This window comes from Triturus cristatus, chromosome 11 (genome assembly GCF_964204655.1).
Source record: "Triturus cristatus chromosome 11, aTriCri1.1, whole genome shotgun sequence".
Lineage (NCBI taxonomy): Eukaryota > Metazoa > Chordata > Amphibia > Caudata > Salamandridae > Triturus > Triturus cristatus.
Genome location: NC_140594.1, coordinates 589,000,950 through 589,018,367, shown reverse-complemented (window position 1 = coordinate 589,018,367; position 17,418 = coordinate 589,000,950).

Here is a 17,418-nt window from a genome sequence, read left to right as displayed (position 1 = left end):
TATCCTGTGGCGCTTATGTATTGAGCCCAACCCTTGCACGTTCCAAGTTATTATGTTATATGTGCCCAACATGTGTTAGTGGTTCTGTATTGTGTCGTGGACCTGTTACAGGTGCTGAGATCAGCAGTGTATAATGTATTATACAGAGTGATTCAGATTCCTAAAACTCCCCAGTGACATTGAATACTAGGTCCAGCATAAAAACTGTGCTGGTCCAAACTAGGCACACAACTGTGTTAAAAATTGTCCAATCGTGTGTTGCTTTCGCAGTAAGGGGGTGTTGCTTGTGCCTTGTATGTTGATTTAGGCAATTTTGAGAGTCCTTCAGTGTCCGGACCATGTTCTTGTGTTAATGCGTTTTCTCTGAAGCTGGGGAAGGATACTTGTGCCACTTGTAGTAGTTACCTCTACTGCTACTTTGCAGATCATTCAAGCAGGGCGGGCTCTCCGATCAGGCACACTATTAGCCTAGAAAATCATCAGCAGTTTGAGGCATCACAGTGGGGAACAAAGCGATACTGTTCTTTGAGTATGAGTGTATAGTGTTTTCCTCCAATGATTCTAATGTGGCATGGAGATTACAGTCTCAGAGCATAGTTGTCGTTGCTAGGGCTTCCTCTCTGCCTTTCTTGTTTTGTTTAATTGTAGGGCTTTTCGTCTGCGGCTTATCAGTGAGTTTTGTGGTGTGGTGTGATCTTCTACCTGCCGTACTCTTTGGACTTTGTGGTATGCGTTGTAATGAGGCATCGGATGTTGTTCCAGCCATTCCTCCGCTTCCTGTGGACTCTCAAAGAAATGTGATTTTTGGTCTTGGATGACCTTCAGGCGGGCAGGGAACAACAAGGCATACTTAAGGTCCAGGGTTGTGAGTTTCTTCTTGATTGATTGGTATGAGGATCTTTAATGTTAGACTAGAATTTTATAGTCTGGATATAACAATATTCGCTTATTCTCATACTGTATCGGATATCTCTCCCTTGCCTTTTGTAGCAGAGTGTTCCGGTCCCTGAAGTTAAGGATCCAGGCTATCAGGGGCCATGGCGGGGCTCCTGCCACCCGTTTGCCAGTGTGTACTTTGAGGAGCCTTTCTACACAGAAAAAGCCTCAAAGGCCCTCTGGGGCCACATGCTCACGGAACCATTGCTCAATGAATCTGGTGGCGTTGGGGCCTTCACAGTGCTCCGGAAGACCATTAATGTGGACGTTATTCCTCCTCATTCTTCCCTCAGCATCTTCGACCCTGTCTTGTAGCCCCAACACTTGTCCCTGTAGGTACGTTACTTGTGCTGCATGTTCTTTGTGCTGGGACAGTATCTCTGCTTGTGTTGATTTATTGGCCTGTACAGTAGTTGCTAATTTGGAATGGTCTGCTTTTAGGAGAGTGAGGCCAGTGGTTAGCGATCCTATTTGCTGTTCTATGGCCTTGCAGGATTCCCTGACCTCTTGAAGGATTAAGTCCAGCTTGTCTGGGGTTGACTCCATGTTTGTGAGTGGAATGCAGCTCAGCGAGAGAGATTGGGTTGTATTGTCTGTGTCATCTGGTTGCTGCGTGCTTGTAGTGGATGTGTCCGGTGTCTTACCTTTGGGGCACCCCATGGTGTATTGGATGTGAGCATGGCTGTGAGGTGTGCCTGTAGCTTCTAGCTAAGCAGGGTTTGCTAGTCCAGGATGCATTGTGGCCCTGTCAGCAACAGCAACGCTGTAGTGTTGTAATACTGAGGCACCCGGCACCTCCTCTCTGTGCCCTTACCCCTTCACCCCCTGCGTGGGAAGGTATGGGGTTTACTCAAATACATGACCTCTGTGTTGTCCAGGATCACAGCCACTGTCCTAGGTTGTTGCTTTATGCTGAGTCCAAGTAATTGCCTAGGACTGCGTGTCACTTCTCTTCGACTTTCCCACCGTCAGCTTGGCCCCTATCCTCCACTCCTAACCAGAGACCAACATATGCCAGGAGGGTTTTTTTTATCTGATAGGACCTTCACCGCTTGCAGTGGGGCTCTGAGATCGGTGGACTGTCCTGGGTATCTCGCCTCAATGCGGAGCCCCGGTCTCCCAGGGGCTGACTCAGTTAGGGCCTTGCTGTTAATTAGTGCACATTACTCAGGAGCCTCATCCAGTATGGCCAATGTGACTATGATTTCCTTTAGTGGGTGTTTTTTTCTCCCCAATCTCAGGTCCTCATGCAGTTAGCGGTGCACAGCTGGCTACTAGTCTCTGTGGCACAGCATTCTGTGCCCCCTTAGTTGCTGTTCAATATGGGCCTCATGCCGTGCCGCAGGCTTTGGCAGTCAGGGAGGGGGGTAAAAGCCCTCTAGGCCACGCTTCGGGTGGTATTCATGCATGGCCCCAGTGGGGTGTTCCGCTCAGCCTCCAACCCCCCCCCCCCCACAAGTCCACGCGGCCGGTAGTGGCTTCGCCTGTGTTGGGCTGCGCAATACGGGCTGTTCCAGGTGCGTCGCGGGGTCCCAGCAATCTGCGCGGTACCTCTTTTAGCACAATCCACAGTGGATAGCTGCCCGTTCCCCGAGACCAGATTCAAGCAGGGTCGCACGGTCCTCACGGGCATCATGGCTGCGTCATGCACCCCACTGATTCACAGGCTGCTGACTAGGTGATCACCAGAGAGACATAGCAGTAAGGGGCTCCGCCGAAACCCAGCAGAAAAGGAGGGAGGGCAATCCGAGAGCTTGTATTCTCACGAGGTCGGAGGCCCCGGCCAGCCCCCAGTACCACATTGGGGACAGGCCTCCGATCGTATCCAGCGATCCCTAGTCTCAGTCGTGAAGGCAAGAAGGGGGGGAGAGGAGGGAGCACCCTGTCATTGCCCCTGGTCGCTCAACTAAGCGCCACTGTTTCAGATCAGTGTAGCCGCACTTCTACGAAGGTTTAACTTCTGCAGCTCGCTAGCCCTTGCTAGGCACAGGCCCCTTCCTGTTCTTGGACCTCGGTGGACCGCTCTTTTTCGCTAAAGCGGCCAATCTATGCACCCTCCATTCCGCTACCTGTTGGGGGGGCATTTCACTTGTAGATGGACCCCAGCTTCTCGTGCATTAACAGGATCTCGTAGTCCGGGCATGGAGCTCAGCTAAATTGGGACAATTAGGGGCAGAATTACAAACCTTTCATGTAACACAATGGAGCAAGACAACTTGCTGAATTGTGGGAATGGAAGAGGGCAGAAATGCACCATATTTACTAATATATGGTGCATTCCTGCTCACTCTCTGCACGGGTGACGTGAGTGTTCCTTAGCACCAACACAGGCACCCTTGTGCCATGGTGCAAGGGTGTCTGCGTTACAGGCAGGATAGAGAACTTAGGGGCATATTATCAATGGCCAGCGATAATTATCGCTGGCCGTTCATAGCGATAGAAAAATTATCGCCAGCTATCGCTGAATATTATCGCCATGATAACGCTATATTTACAATGCATAGCGCTATGGCGATAATATTTCAGCGATAGCGGTGTTTTCAATGGAACATCGCTGGTTTTCCAGCGATGTTCTATTAAAAACAGCGATAACATTGCTGATAGGACCCTGTGGTCCTATCAGCATAATCCATATCCCATTTAAAATATGCCTTAGTCAGGAATTTAACAGGTGTTACATTCCTGAGTTAAGGTTGAGGTAGCGCGATTTTTTTTATCGCTGCTCCTCCTTGTTAATATCGCGAAGCTGCCTTCACGATATTAACATGTGTTGTTTTCACAGCCACGCCTCTTTTGCATCTCATTAGCGATGCGAGGCTGTGAAACAACGGGCTCTACATCAAGGAAACACGTGCTAGCGTGTCCTTGATGATATTGCGATATAATTTCGCCCAAAAACGGACGTTAAAGCGGCGATAATTGTATCGCCAGCCCTTGCTAATATGCCCCTTAAACCTTACGTTAGGACCCACGCTCTTTTGAAAACTGTCTTATCCGTGGAGCCTTACTTGATGGTGGTTACAATACCCTACCATCGCTTTGTGTTAACACATTTTAGGACTAAATCTCTCGCATTGGCTCTTAGCGGAGCCACTGGGTAAATATAATGTGGAAGATCTGGGGCCTTGTTCATGTCATAATTTCTAGCCCCTAGACACTACGCACTTAATTATGTTTTGCGATCACTATAATGACTTGTGGCATTGTTACAGTTTACCCTTGCTTCGGGGAAAGGGATTCTGGCAAGGAAGACCAGATTTGATTTACCTCCAAATGCTGCTGAGCCCTTTAGTTTGTTTGAATGTGGCAAGCTTTCTGTCAGGCCCTCTTAGAGTCAGGAAGAGATGCTTGAAATGTTGAAGGACATTCCTGAGCAAACCAATCCTTAGTGGCATTTTCCTCTTTCTCTGTGTGCTGCATTCTGCAGCACAGTTAGGAAGAGGAAACAACGAGGAAAAATAAAGACGTTTCTCCGCGCGGCGTCTCTGGTGGGAAGGCGTTAAATATGATGCATTTCCAGGTTTACTACTTTTAGTAAATCTGGAAATGTGCCAAAAAGCATGGGTAGATATATGAGAGCACCCACTCTTTACCCATATAATGCCCTCCCAGTTCAAACTAACGCAAAGCAACGACTTGAGCTCCCTTGCGTTACTCTGGATTTACCAAGCCTTGCAGGATCACTCAAGGTGGCTTTGCGTGGCCTGGTCAATCTGAATTACACCCTTGCTTTGCCTTGCGTCGCCTTGCGTGATGCACTGGCAACGCAAGGGCTTAATATATCTGGCCCTTACTGAGCGGTGAAGATTGGCATGGTGGGTTTGCATTGTCTGTTTGTGTCTGCGACCAGGTGACGCGATCACAGTTTGCCGCTTCCTGGCTCAGAATACCTGTCTCTTGCAGCACAAGCATTGCAGTGAACAAATGCACCCATCAGAAAGGTGTACCCAAATGGCTCTGACAGCCTAACTACAGTGTAACAACATATAATGTGGGTGGAAAGCTTGGTAGGACCATTGTTTTTTCTACTTATATGGCAGGTAGGGCATGTGTCAATTATTATTATTATTATTATTATTATGTTTCTTATATAGCGCCTGAATCGACCCCCGAAGGGGTATCTCCGCGCTTGCCTTGGGAACCCGTCCTGGCTTTTCCCTGTGAGATAGCCCCTACAGGCCATCCCCAAGGTGAAAGCCAGGCATCCCGCCGCGGGGGGTCAATGTGCTCTGCGGAATTATATTCTCCATCCATGATTGCACCATCCACATGGAGCCACTGCTGGGACGGGGCATTCACAACCTCTTGTGACCTGACCCAGAGTCCCTGTTCCTAACATAGCAGGAACTGGAGTGCAGTATGCAAAAAACACCTCCATATGCATAGGCCAAAAGGTTAAACAATAGTATAGAGCACCACATGCAAAAGGCTGGTTCAGACTCAGGGCCATATTCTCAATGAAGTGGCGGAGAGAGGCGTTAGCCTTCTTGACATAAAGCCTCTCTCCCCCACTTCAGAAACGCGAAGCTGCCCCCTATTCTCAAGGATATGGTGCAGTCTCTCGTTTCCCCCCGCGATGGCGCTAAGTTTCACAACTTAGCGCCAGCACAGGCACCCTTGCACCAGAGTGCAAGGGTGTCTGCAAGCAGGGACGTTTGTTTATGTACAGGAAGGTGTCCCTTCCTGCACATAAACAAACCTAAAATGCCAGTTTGTAACTTACATGTGCGCTGCTTCGTGCATGTAAGTTACAAACATGTGTGCTGCACAAGACAGCACACATGGAAAATGCAAAAAGGAGGAGAAACAAAGTATTTCTCCTCGTTTTGCCACCTTAAGACCAGACTTTTCCTGGTCTTCAGTTTGGCGCTACCTCCTATTTACGCTGCCCTTGAGGATAGGAGGTAATGTCAAACTCAATGGGTGTTGCGGTGGCACACCCATTTAAAATGTAATCCTGAGTGAATTTGCAATTTGTATATATTTATATCTCTAACCACTAGTATATGTAGTAGACCTTTGTACTTACCACCATTCCTATGTAATTTTAGAGTTTATCTGTTTGTATCTCTTCCTTGAGTGACTTTACAACTTGTACATTTGCAATTTTTCCCTCGTTTCGCTCCACTTGCACATTTGCAATTTTGTTTTCCTGTTTATATCTCTTATGGAATGGAAAGGTATTTCTAAAGCGCATGGCTACTCAGGAGCATCCCAGCGCTATCTCTTATGTAACTCATGTAATCCAAAGTCCTTATGTAACCCAACTGGTTCTTTTGTAAGGCGCTGTGACACCTTCGGGTAATGTTCGCGCTATATAAAATCACATTAAATAAATAAATAAATCCATAAATAAATAAATAAACTGCAACACCCACTGCACGCCCTTTCACGCTAAAAACAGCGAGAAGGGGGCCCTATTCACAAGGCAGCCTTAAGCCACGTTAAGCCACTTAACGTGGCTTAACGCTGCCTTGTGAATAGGGCTAAGCCCCTATCGCCACCACAACGTCACTGAAAGTGACGTTGTGGTGGCGATAGGGAATTGAGAATATGCCACTGAATCTTTCTGTTTCTCAGGTGCTGGCCAGCCAAAGAGAAATTGTTTAATGTTAGGTCCAGATGTAGGCTGGCCACAGAGGAGAGTTGTCAATGATACAACCAAAGTCTATGAGTGCGTCCACGAGATGAAAGTGGATAATAAATTCCAAGTTGTTCTGAGGAGGGGCCCCAAATTGTTGTTGGCCGGAAGCCCGCAAAATCCTAGAGATGTCCCTGGTTAATGCTATCAAGCATTCAGATTTGGCACTGAAGCAGTTAACCTTGCTAGTGAATGCTATTCTGGTGTCAATATTTCATTCATTCATGCTGTGGGTGCACTAATATTCACTTTGTTATCTGTCAATTTAGAACCTAGAGCTGAAACATTTAAACAGAGTTCTATTAGAGTACCAATTTTTCGGGAAAAAATGATGTCAGTAGCTAAAGCTATATTTTTTCTCATTTGCACTAATTCATGAAATATCGGCATTACTGCATCACTTCCAAATGAGAAGCAATATGATAATGTTTCATTTCATTTTCATGATATTCTAAAATGTCCCCAATAGACCCATTCGTTTTCCTGGCTCAAGGCTAAATATTAAACGTCATATCTACCCTTCTTCAAAATTATAAGCCACTTTGTTCTGAATCCAATTTTCTGCTATGGTTTCGTGAGACACTAAATTAAGCTGAATTCCTACCTCTTGTGCAAAATCAAGATTTTTTGCCAGTCAGGGTACCAATGATTGGATCGTAACTATGGAGGATTTCAAATGCCAGTGCATCTGCTTTGGTATACTTTCGAAAAAGAGTTTTCTAGACCTTCAAAATTGCTTTGCAAATGAATCTAACCTTCCTCATTCTCCTCATGGGCTTTTTCCAGCCTCGCGTCAATTTCATCCTCCTCCAGAGCTTTGTGATGTTCTTCAAACTGTGCACCTTTGGAGAAAAGAAGTTCAAGTGACATCTACATGCTTTAACTTCAGCTGTCCTACAGCTACCCCTAAAACAGGTTGCCTCAATGGCATAAAATATGATTTTTGTTAGAAAACTAGCCGGCAAAATTTAAAACTGCTTCGTATATTCCATGTAATACTTCTAGAATACCAATGTGTAATGTCTCACACTCTTTCAACTTAAGGCAAAAGTAGTATAGGCCAAAAGGTGTAATTATATATATAGGATATATTACTAAGCTGCTCGTCCCACAGCTGAGTGCTGAAATCACTGCCATCAAAGTTGCAAGCATAAAGGGGTTCCTCTTTCTGTCTATTAAAGGGAGACTAGTTTAAAAGAGAGCTTACATTCTGGTTACTATATTTCTGCATTACAGTTCCCCAAAACAGGAAAAATAAAATACATTTTGTACTCCCCACCTTGTGCTGCTATTAGCACTTTTTCTGTGACCTATGGACGTGTGTGTATATATAGAACTGTAAGAAATCGTGTAATTTTTTCTTCAAGTTATGCAAAATGTCAAGAAAACTATTCAAAAATATGTATAACTTGGAGAGAAATATGCTCTACGATATCTCAAGTGAAAATCGCTCGAGATACCGCCAAAGGAACAGGCTCTTAGAAAAAATGTCTATTTGTTTGATCCTGTGTCCCGCTAACCATTTTCTGCTTAAATCAGTCCTCTGCAGCAAAACATTTTGAGAAATCTTATGTTTGCATGATTTCTGACATTTTGGGAACATTTTGTAAAACAAAATTGTGTAAACCATACAAATTATGAGTGTAACATAATAATTTGGGGCATGTTTACAATAAAATGTCGGAACACAGAGCTGCACCAAATTTGGCAGCACCGCGCTCTGACATTTTCAAAACACAGGAATGTGCTGTATTCACAAGAATATGGCGCACCTCTATGTATCGCCTAGTGCTGGCATAAAAAAGCTGCCTGGCGCGACCACAGGAACCCTGCTGTTATGCTGCGAGGGTGCCTGCGCTGCAGGGGCGATTGCTTATGTGCTGGAAGGGACACCTTCCTGCACATAAACAATCAATGGTTGCGATTTGCACCTTCTATATGTGCTGCAGAATGCAGCACATATGGAAAAAGCAAACAAGCATTGGCATAACCAATAGGTTTCGCCTTTGGGATCTTATAAGTGTTTAGCCATGCAACAGTTGCATACCTAAACACTTATATGGTCCCAAAAGCGAGACCTATTGGCTATGCCAATGATTGTTTTAACTGTTGCAATCTATTGAAGCCTCACGGAGAACATCAAAGCGGCCGCGAAAGTGATCGCGATGAAACATCAAAGCGAAAGTGAAAGTAATCGCGGTAAAGCGTGACGCGCGCGCGCGCGCCCGCGCACATGCACTGTAGCTCTAGGTTGGCCTGGTAGCATTTTTTGGAGCCCTCACAAAATGTCTCGCCAGACCAGCGCATGCGCTGGGTCAGACGAGACCTAAAAATGAGGAGAAATTATATAATAATTTCTCCTTGTATCGCCATTTTAACACTTGGTATTCCATGGCGTTAGCTTTTGCCACTGCCTTAGCCTTGTAAATATGGGGCAGCATCAAACAGTAATCGGTGTTGCAGTAGAATGCCCACTGCATGCCCCTTTGCTGCAGAGGACTGCGGCAGAAAGGGGCATATTTACAAGATGGCATTATGCCGCGCAAAGTGACTTCGAGCCACCTTGTATATATGAAAAATAGTGCTGCGCCAATGGAGCGTAAAAAAAGTGATGCTCTGGTAGCAGTGAGGGCTTAAAAATATGCCCCCCAGCCTCTTCTCTGGATTGAATTAGGTGTCAGCCTCAGAAGTAGGGCTTGGGACCAAATCTCAACAAAATCACCCACAATAGTCGAGCATAATGATCCAGATGATACCAACCACAGACAGGTTCCACTTACTGGATTTAAAATTGGGAATTAGACATTTCCTGTAAATTAACCTAAATCTGTGGCATAGTCACACACAATTTAAGCAGCTTTTCCAACTTTCGTGGCCCTGTGATTAGATTTTGAACCCTAAGATTTTAGGACACTTCAGATGTGCCATCTTTCTGAGCCTCCCCAGGCCTAAGATTGAATTATTAGCTCCCTGAATTCCCACTTTAGTAACTGTTGCAATTTTCTGTGTCAAGATTTATTAAATCAAATCCAGTGATTTCAATTGAAAAATAGAAGTGTAGGGACCCTGTACCAGAGTACCTGCTTGTTTCTGAGAAGTGCCGGTACTCTCCAATTAAAAGTATTATATCACTCGTGAGAAGTGCAGGTACTCCCCCTCTCAACATAAAAAAGTGCCAGTACTCAGTACCGCACAGTACCGGCCAATTTAAAGCATTGGTCAAAACTTGTTAAAGATGCCACCGAAAATCAGCAGCCTTCCTATTTCTTTCATCTGTCAATACTGACTTTTAGGCATAGATAAGTGCATAATTTCGGGAATCTGCTTTATGCTTGGTAGGTGAAATTCTCAAAATTGGCTGTCACACCACGTTGTGTAACTAATTACATGCTGTTCACTGCATAATGTTAGCGAGCACACAGGAATAACATGAATGACCAGAACGAAAGAAGCTACTCTGCGTAGTGCTTGTGTGTTTTTGCCCAATATTTTGCGGGTGAAAACCGACCTCACATCCAAAATGGACAAGAGGAAAGGTTCCACACTAAAATATACCAGCAAATGCCGGTTTTGTATTTTGTGTAATTTTATATCATTTTTCTAAAATTTTGCGTAAATTATGCAAACTTACCCGAGTCATACACCAGTGTTTTGGGAGCTTGGGAAAAGGATTAATGCGCTGTACCTAAACTCTCACTGGAGACAGTCGCAAATTTCAGAGAGAAAATTGAGTTCAGGGCTTGGAGTCTGTAGGAAATGATTAAATGTAATTGTAGGTGGTCATTAAAGGCAATGGACGGTGAAAAATAAAGTCTTGAAATATGACTATGGCCTTGATTATGCATTCCCTGGCTTTTTACAATGCCTGCTCTCAAAGCTGCTTGCGCGTGGCATGGCTTGCAGTTATAAGCCGCGCGGAGTATGCTAACCCTGAAAATTACCAAGTGCAATAATGTCTACACCCCAGATTAAATTTTGGCAAGTCAAAACTGCCAGGAGTCCTGGTGCAGAATGCAACACAATTTCCATGGTATACCCCATTTGTAAAGGGGAGAACCTTGTCTTTGTAGATAATTATTTCATCCCATAAATCTGGGTTCGATGGGCTCCTGAGTAATTTGTTTAATGCAGGGGCAATGCAGCTGTTTGTCAACACCTTCTATAGAAGACGTTGCTTGTGCCCCATTAGTGCGCGTGCAAAAATGTCTCTCTTTTGTGTGGGTGCTTGCCTCCGTACCAAGGAGAGAATCCTTTTGCAGATGTGCATCTTCCATACTACTGGAGCGTGCAACCTGCCAAAGGAATACAGAAAATTGAAGCCACCCTGGTGCCCTATCAGCAGAGGCAACCAGGGGCTTATTTACAAGAGACTTGCGCCGCTGGAGAGTCCCATTTTTGACACTGCGATAGCGCAGGCCTCTCAATCATATCTATGAAGTGACGTGAAGCCACCCTGCATAGCTTTGCATGGCCTCAAAGCTATGGGCCCAGATTCTCTAAGGTTTCGCATCAGGTTAGGATTATTTTTTGATGCAAACCCGACACTAAACCTGTTTTGGGATTAACAAATAAAGCAAATTGGTATTTGCATTGGTTTGTATGGGAAAATTACTCAAAGCACCCCAAAACGCTACTTTGCTTTACTTTGCATCCCAGGGGCATTACATGGGTGGTACATGAGCATTCCCATGCAACTAATCATGCTTTTTGACACTGAACCCTATCTACTAACATTGGCAGACAGAGTTTAGCGTAAAAAGTCAATGCCGCTGGAAAGCAGGCGTTAAAAGGAGAAATGTTGTTATTTCTTCTTGCATGTCCGACTTTGTATGCGTGCTGCATTGTGCAGCACACATACAAAGTAGGAAAAGCTCTAAAGTGTGTCTAAGCATAGTATTTTGTACTGGAAGGGACTCATCTTGTACAAAACCTATGGTAAACTAAGTTGCGCACCCTAGCGCCATGGCGCCAAGGTGTGTGCCTGGTACACAGCAGTTGAAATCAGCACCGGCGCTAAGGAGAGGGGTGCTCTCCTGCTCTCTCCCTGTCATGCACTGCAGCGCGGCCTGTTTGGGTGCTGCGCTATATTACCTGACAGCTGCTAGAAACTGGGCCATGGAGTAAGGCAAGGCAGTACAAAGGGCTGCGTTGCTTAACTCTGCGTCAATGAGGCATTCCGTGGGCGTTGTGCTGAGTATTCTCATGCAACACCCATGTATTTTAACGCTGCCCCAGATTTGCAAAATCACGTAAACCTGGAGCAGTGCCAAAACCTTGTGCCTACCCGGAGCAGGCATAAAGAGGAGAAATGTTTTCATTTCTCCTCATGTTTTCCTCTTCTAAGTGTGCTGCATTCTGAATGAGGAAAATACCTCCCTTGATTGTTTTTGTGCAGCAAGGTGCACCTTCCTGCACAAAAAAAAATCCTGCCAACAATACAGACACCCTTGCACCATGGTGCAAGGGTACCTGCATTGATGCTAGGCACCAAATGGTGCACCTGCGCTGGCTGAAAGGACAGGAATGCACAGTATCTCCTAAATATGGTGCATTCCTGCCCTTGCGGACTTGCGGTGCTGCATACGCCAATTTGTTGTAACTATGCCCGTGGCTCCAGACTTCACCTCATGTGGAGGTCTGTGGGGGTCTGTACCATGCTTTAAAGGAAGGTTGGTGAGCCCATTGGCAGACACAGTGTGGCAATCGCTCTGTTGTCAGCATCTGCCTAGGTGCACTCATCAGCCAGATACTGTGGGGAACTGGAAGGCCACCATGATTGTGGGTGCAATCTGTAACTTCACCCTCCCTTGGTTGAGCCATCATAAGGGTCAAGGGTGCATGCAGGGTTTTAAGTGGGATGAAAAAACTGGGGGTCCCTCAATAGGTCTCGCTTTTGGGACCTTCTAAGTATTTAGTTATGCAGCACAATCTCCTTGGTGCAACCACATCAACTGTTGCGTGGCTAAACACTTATAAGGTCCCAAAGGCGAGACCTATTGGCTATGCCAATGCTTGGTGTGGTTGTGTGTGGTTGTGTGTGTGTGGTTGTGTGTGTGTGTGTGTGTGGTTGTGTGTGTGTGTGGTTGTGTGTGTGTGGTTGTGTGTGTGTGGTTGTGTGTGTGTGTGGATGTGTTTGTGGTTGTGTGTGTGGGTGTGGGTGTGGGTGTGGTTGTGGGTGTGGGTGTGTGTGTGTGTGTGTGTGGATGTGTGGTTGTGTGTGGTTGTGTGTGTGGTTCTGTGTGTGTGGTTGTGTGTGGTTGTGGTTGTGCATGTGGTTGTGTGTGTTTGTGTGTGTGTGTGGTTGTGTGTGTGGTTGTGTGTGGTTGTGTGTGTGGTTGTGGTTGTGTGTGTGTGGTTGTGTGTGTGTATGGTTGTGTGTGTTGTGTGTGTGGTTGTGGTTGTGTGTGTGTGTGGTTGTGTGTGTGGTTGTGTGTGTGTGGTTGTGTGTGTGGTTGTGTGTGTGGTTGTTTGTGTGTGTGGGAGTGGTTGTGTGTGTGTGGTTGTGTGTGGTTGTGGTTGTGGTTGTGTGTGGTTGTGGTTGTGTGTGTGGTTGTGGTTGTGTGTGTGGTTGTGTGTGTGTGTGTGTGTGTGGTTGTGTGTGTGTGGTTGTGTGTGTGTGGTTGTGGGTGTGGTTGTGGGTGTGGTTGTGTGTGTGTGGTTGTTTGTGTGGTTGTGTGTGTATGGTTGCATGTTTGTGTGTGGTTGTGTGTGGTTTTGTGTGTGGTTGTGTGTGTGGTTGTGTGTGGTTGTGTGTGGTTGTGTGTGTGTGGTTGTGGGTGTGGTTGTGTGGTTGTGCATGTGGTTGTGTGTGTGGTTGTGTGTGTGGTTGTGGTTGTGTGTGGTTGTGTGTGGGGTTGTGTGTGTGGTTGTGTGTGTGTGGTTGTGTGTGTGGTTGTGTGTGTGGTTGTGTGTGTGTGGTTGTGTGTATGTGTGTGGTTGTGTGTGTGTGTGTGGTTGTATGTGTGGTTGTGTGTGTGGGGGTGGTTGTGTGTGTGTGTGTGTGTGGTTGTGTGTGTGGTTGTGTGTGTGGTTGTGTGTGTGGCAGTAATACTAAAAGCATCTCAAAATAAAGGAACACAAACATCAACACAATAACAAAACAAACAAGATCACTTAGCGAAGACTGAGTGCTGATAATGGATACGCACAGCCCATCATCTTAAGAGTTCGATTACAGCCAATGGGCACTCAAACCTGCCCCCTCCTTGTGAGTTGCACCCCATATTTCATGAGTTGTAACTGCTGCACCCACCATAGTGCTTTGAGATCTAAAGTGCTACATAGGTCTAATCGATTAACCAGTCGCCAACATGCTGTGCTTTTAAAGAGAATGTGCCAAAAGTTTCCAGCTTCCTCATCATGTCCTCATGAAAGTGCCAATGAAAGGACTCCCTGAATGGTGCAACTGACATGAAGCAGCCACTGCGATCAGAAATACACACTGTGAACATTGTCCAGTTTCACAGTAACATTTCCTTAATGTTCTTTAAGTCACAAAACAGTAATACTAAAAGCATCTCAAAATAAAGGAACACAAACATCGAGTTTGTGGAAAGAGAAATCACATTGTAAGTCAAACGGGCGCAGCAAAGCATTAACACAACAACATGTTCTTTGATGTTTGATGTTCTTTGAATGAGAACATCAAAGGGGCGCCGCGAAAGTGATCGCGGGTGAAAGTGATCTCGGGCGCTTAATGAGCATGACGAGGTTTGCCAGCCACTGCTCCTAAGCGCGCGCCCGCGCACATGCACTGTAGCTCTAGGCTGGCCATGGTAGCATTTTTGAGCCCTCACAAAAAGTCTCGCCAGACCAGCGCATGCGCTGCGTCAGGCGAGACCTAAAAAGCTTCCACTTAAAGCCCTGGTGACACCACCACAATGTTGCTGTTCCTTAGTTTCAAAAAGAGAAGGGAATTCCAGAGAGAAAATTACTCTCTTCAAAGGATTTCCCTTCCCCTACAATGCTCACCTGGCATGACGTCATGCTGTAACGTTTCCACTAGTTAGAAGAGAGCAGTCTGAGCACGTGCACATGATGTGCCTGCTGTCACTGCAGTCCGGAAAAAAACGGGCCACTTGTGCCAGGGCACAAAACAGGGCCCAATAGAGAACCGTTTCGAGGCCCCCTTGAAAAAACTGCCAATGCTCAGCACCGGTGAGACCGGCCCACTTAAATCCCTGGATGCTTGTCCCCAGCACACTACACTGAATGGTGCATGAACCACTTTTAAGTCTTTCTCCATTGCATCGTCTTTCTTGGTGCATGCAATATGTTGGATAAATGTGGCACATGCCCAAGTCTGTGCCCGCCACACACAACAGGATACACTTACTTTTCAGATGCAAACCCACCGGAGCAGTGCTTAATTTATAAATAAGTAAGTGTGGACTTAAGTTAGTTCTCAGAAAGCTCACACCCAGTGGCATCTTCTCTGCTAAGGCGCAGGAGAGTCGCTCCACTGCACAGCATGAGGGCGGGCTGCTCTGCCAACAGAGTAGGGGAGGAGCGGTGGGCACACTAAAGTGTGCATGATGCTTTAACCATCCATCTCGGGCCGGCTAAACAGTCATGCGCACTTTAGCATGTTCTCAATGTAGACTGCATTACAGCCTGCATGGAGAACATGCCCAGGCCCCCAGTCCCCGTCTGAGCACAGAACCACGGTGGTCAGACCAATCACAGCACTGCATTACAGTGTTGTGATTGGTTTAGGGGAGCCAATCACAATGCTGCATTGCAGCGCTGTGATTGGCTCAGGGGAGCCTGGCTGCTTCCTGTTCGGCAGTAGAGAGACGATGTCAGACAGAGCAGCCAGGAGGTAAGTGAATTTTTCTTTTTTTAGAATTATAGCTCCTTACCTGATAGAAAGTCATGATTACGTGCATGTGTTTAGAACTAAGTACCAGTGCTGAGCACCTGCAAACGGTGACACAAATTAAGCACTGAACCCGAGCACCCCTACAGAATAATATTAAGGTCAGAACTCTATTAAGCTAGAGTTTGTTGTCTTACTCAACAGCTTTCTAAAATTTTAACCAGCATTATGAAATGGCCACCATTACAAAGCCAAGGACGGAATTAAGTATATGATCCATCCAATGTCTTGAATCAGATCAAAAGTGCGGGGAAAGGAAGGACCCTGGGACTTAAAGCTTGAAAGAAGTGGGCATACTGGATGAGGATAATGGCCATTTTTCTGCCATCAGTATGTATATGTTCGTTAAACATGCCAGCTTTAATGAGTTTGCGGTGAATGTTCTTGATGTTTGATGGGTGAGACCAAAGGGGTGTACTGAATCACTTATGCATCTTCTAGTTTGGTACACATGCCCATTGACTGAATACCTGTAATAAAACAGGTCGTGAGAAATTGTGTTGGGTGCTAGAATAGTCAATAAATTAGACTAGGCAAAATTTTACTTTTTGCAGATTAAACTAATAATTTTCACGATTATCCAAAATGTGCAAAATTCCACCAAATTTCCCATTGAACGATTTCATGTCATTTTTGTCAGCTGTATAGTGATTCTCACAGAGAATGTCTTGCTAAGAGATATTTTCTGCTCCAACTACTCTCCTATCTGCATTTTGTGGGACTTTTAGCGCATACACTACTATAAAAAAATAAAAAATGTCACCCCGGATATTGAAAATCACTTTTCACACTATGTTTGTGTTTTCACATATTTCCTACATTTTTCCTGAAATTTGGGAAAATGTCATGAAAAATAAGGCAATTTCTGTATATCTCTTAAATAAGCTGCATAATTTGGTACGGTTGGATTCATGTTAGGAGTTTTGTCCTGTTGTGTTTGTGGTGGTTGATCCTGCGCTAGTGAGTACAGACATACCCAACCATGTCCAGAGCAAGAAGAAAATAGGCAGAGCGCGCGCATTTGTTCCATTTTTGGCTGCCAATGATATTGAAGACCAGAGAAATCAAAAGTAAATCTGGAGACCATGTAGGATCTGTGTGCCAAGTCTATGCACACAATTTTCCAAACTGGATGGCTATGGTGCTCGTTATTGCCTTTAATATGTGGCAATGGATTTGAAAGAGGGTGACAGGTCAGTGGGAAAGCCAAGGCCTGAAGTCATGGTCAGACGTCTCCTTCTAGGACCTGGCTGTACTGTGCTCTTGCTGACTCCAGTATTCTGACGGGAAAGCATCAGCCCTGGAAGAGTGGTTTTCTGTGAGTTATTTGTTTGTTTCCAATTGATGCTTACCTGAGGGGGGGTGGTGTGTTCTTCTGATCAGCTGTGTTTCTTTCAGAGGAAAGGAAAGGCGGGGCTGCCTCACCTCCAAGCGCCAGTTTCCACCTCCCTCTGATCACTCTGCGGGCCCTTGACACGTGGGGGAGACAGAAGTGGTGAAGGGCCCAGGACTGGTGGTGAAGTAAAGGAGTCATCCTGCAAGAGGTTGCAGTCAGTGGTTGGAATACATGCATAGAAGTGTAGGTAGCTCACTGGCAGAGTCGCCTATAGGGTAATTCTGGCAGTGCCTGGCGGGCTGCTTTGACGGGAAAGTGTGCTAGCCAGTTGATAGGCTGTGTGTAGGCCTGTTTTATGGTCTGCTGATTTCCCTGTTATTAACCCCTTGCGTGTTCATGACGGAACCACTCCGTCATGAGCCACGGGCGCCGTGTGCTCATGACGGAGTGGTTCCGTCATGCTGCGGCCGTTGCGGGCGCTCCACCCACGCGACGCTGATTCCCCGCCTGTGCAGGCGAATAATGCGAGTGGGCGGAGTCGTGACGGAACCACTCCGTCATGAGCACAGCGCGCCCGTGGCTCATGACGGAGTGGTTCCGTCACGAGCATGGCGGCACCGCGCTGAC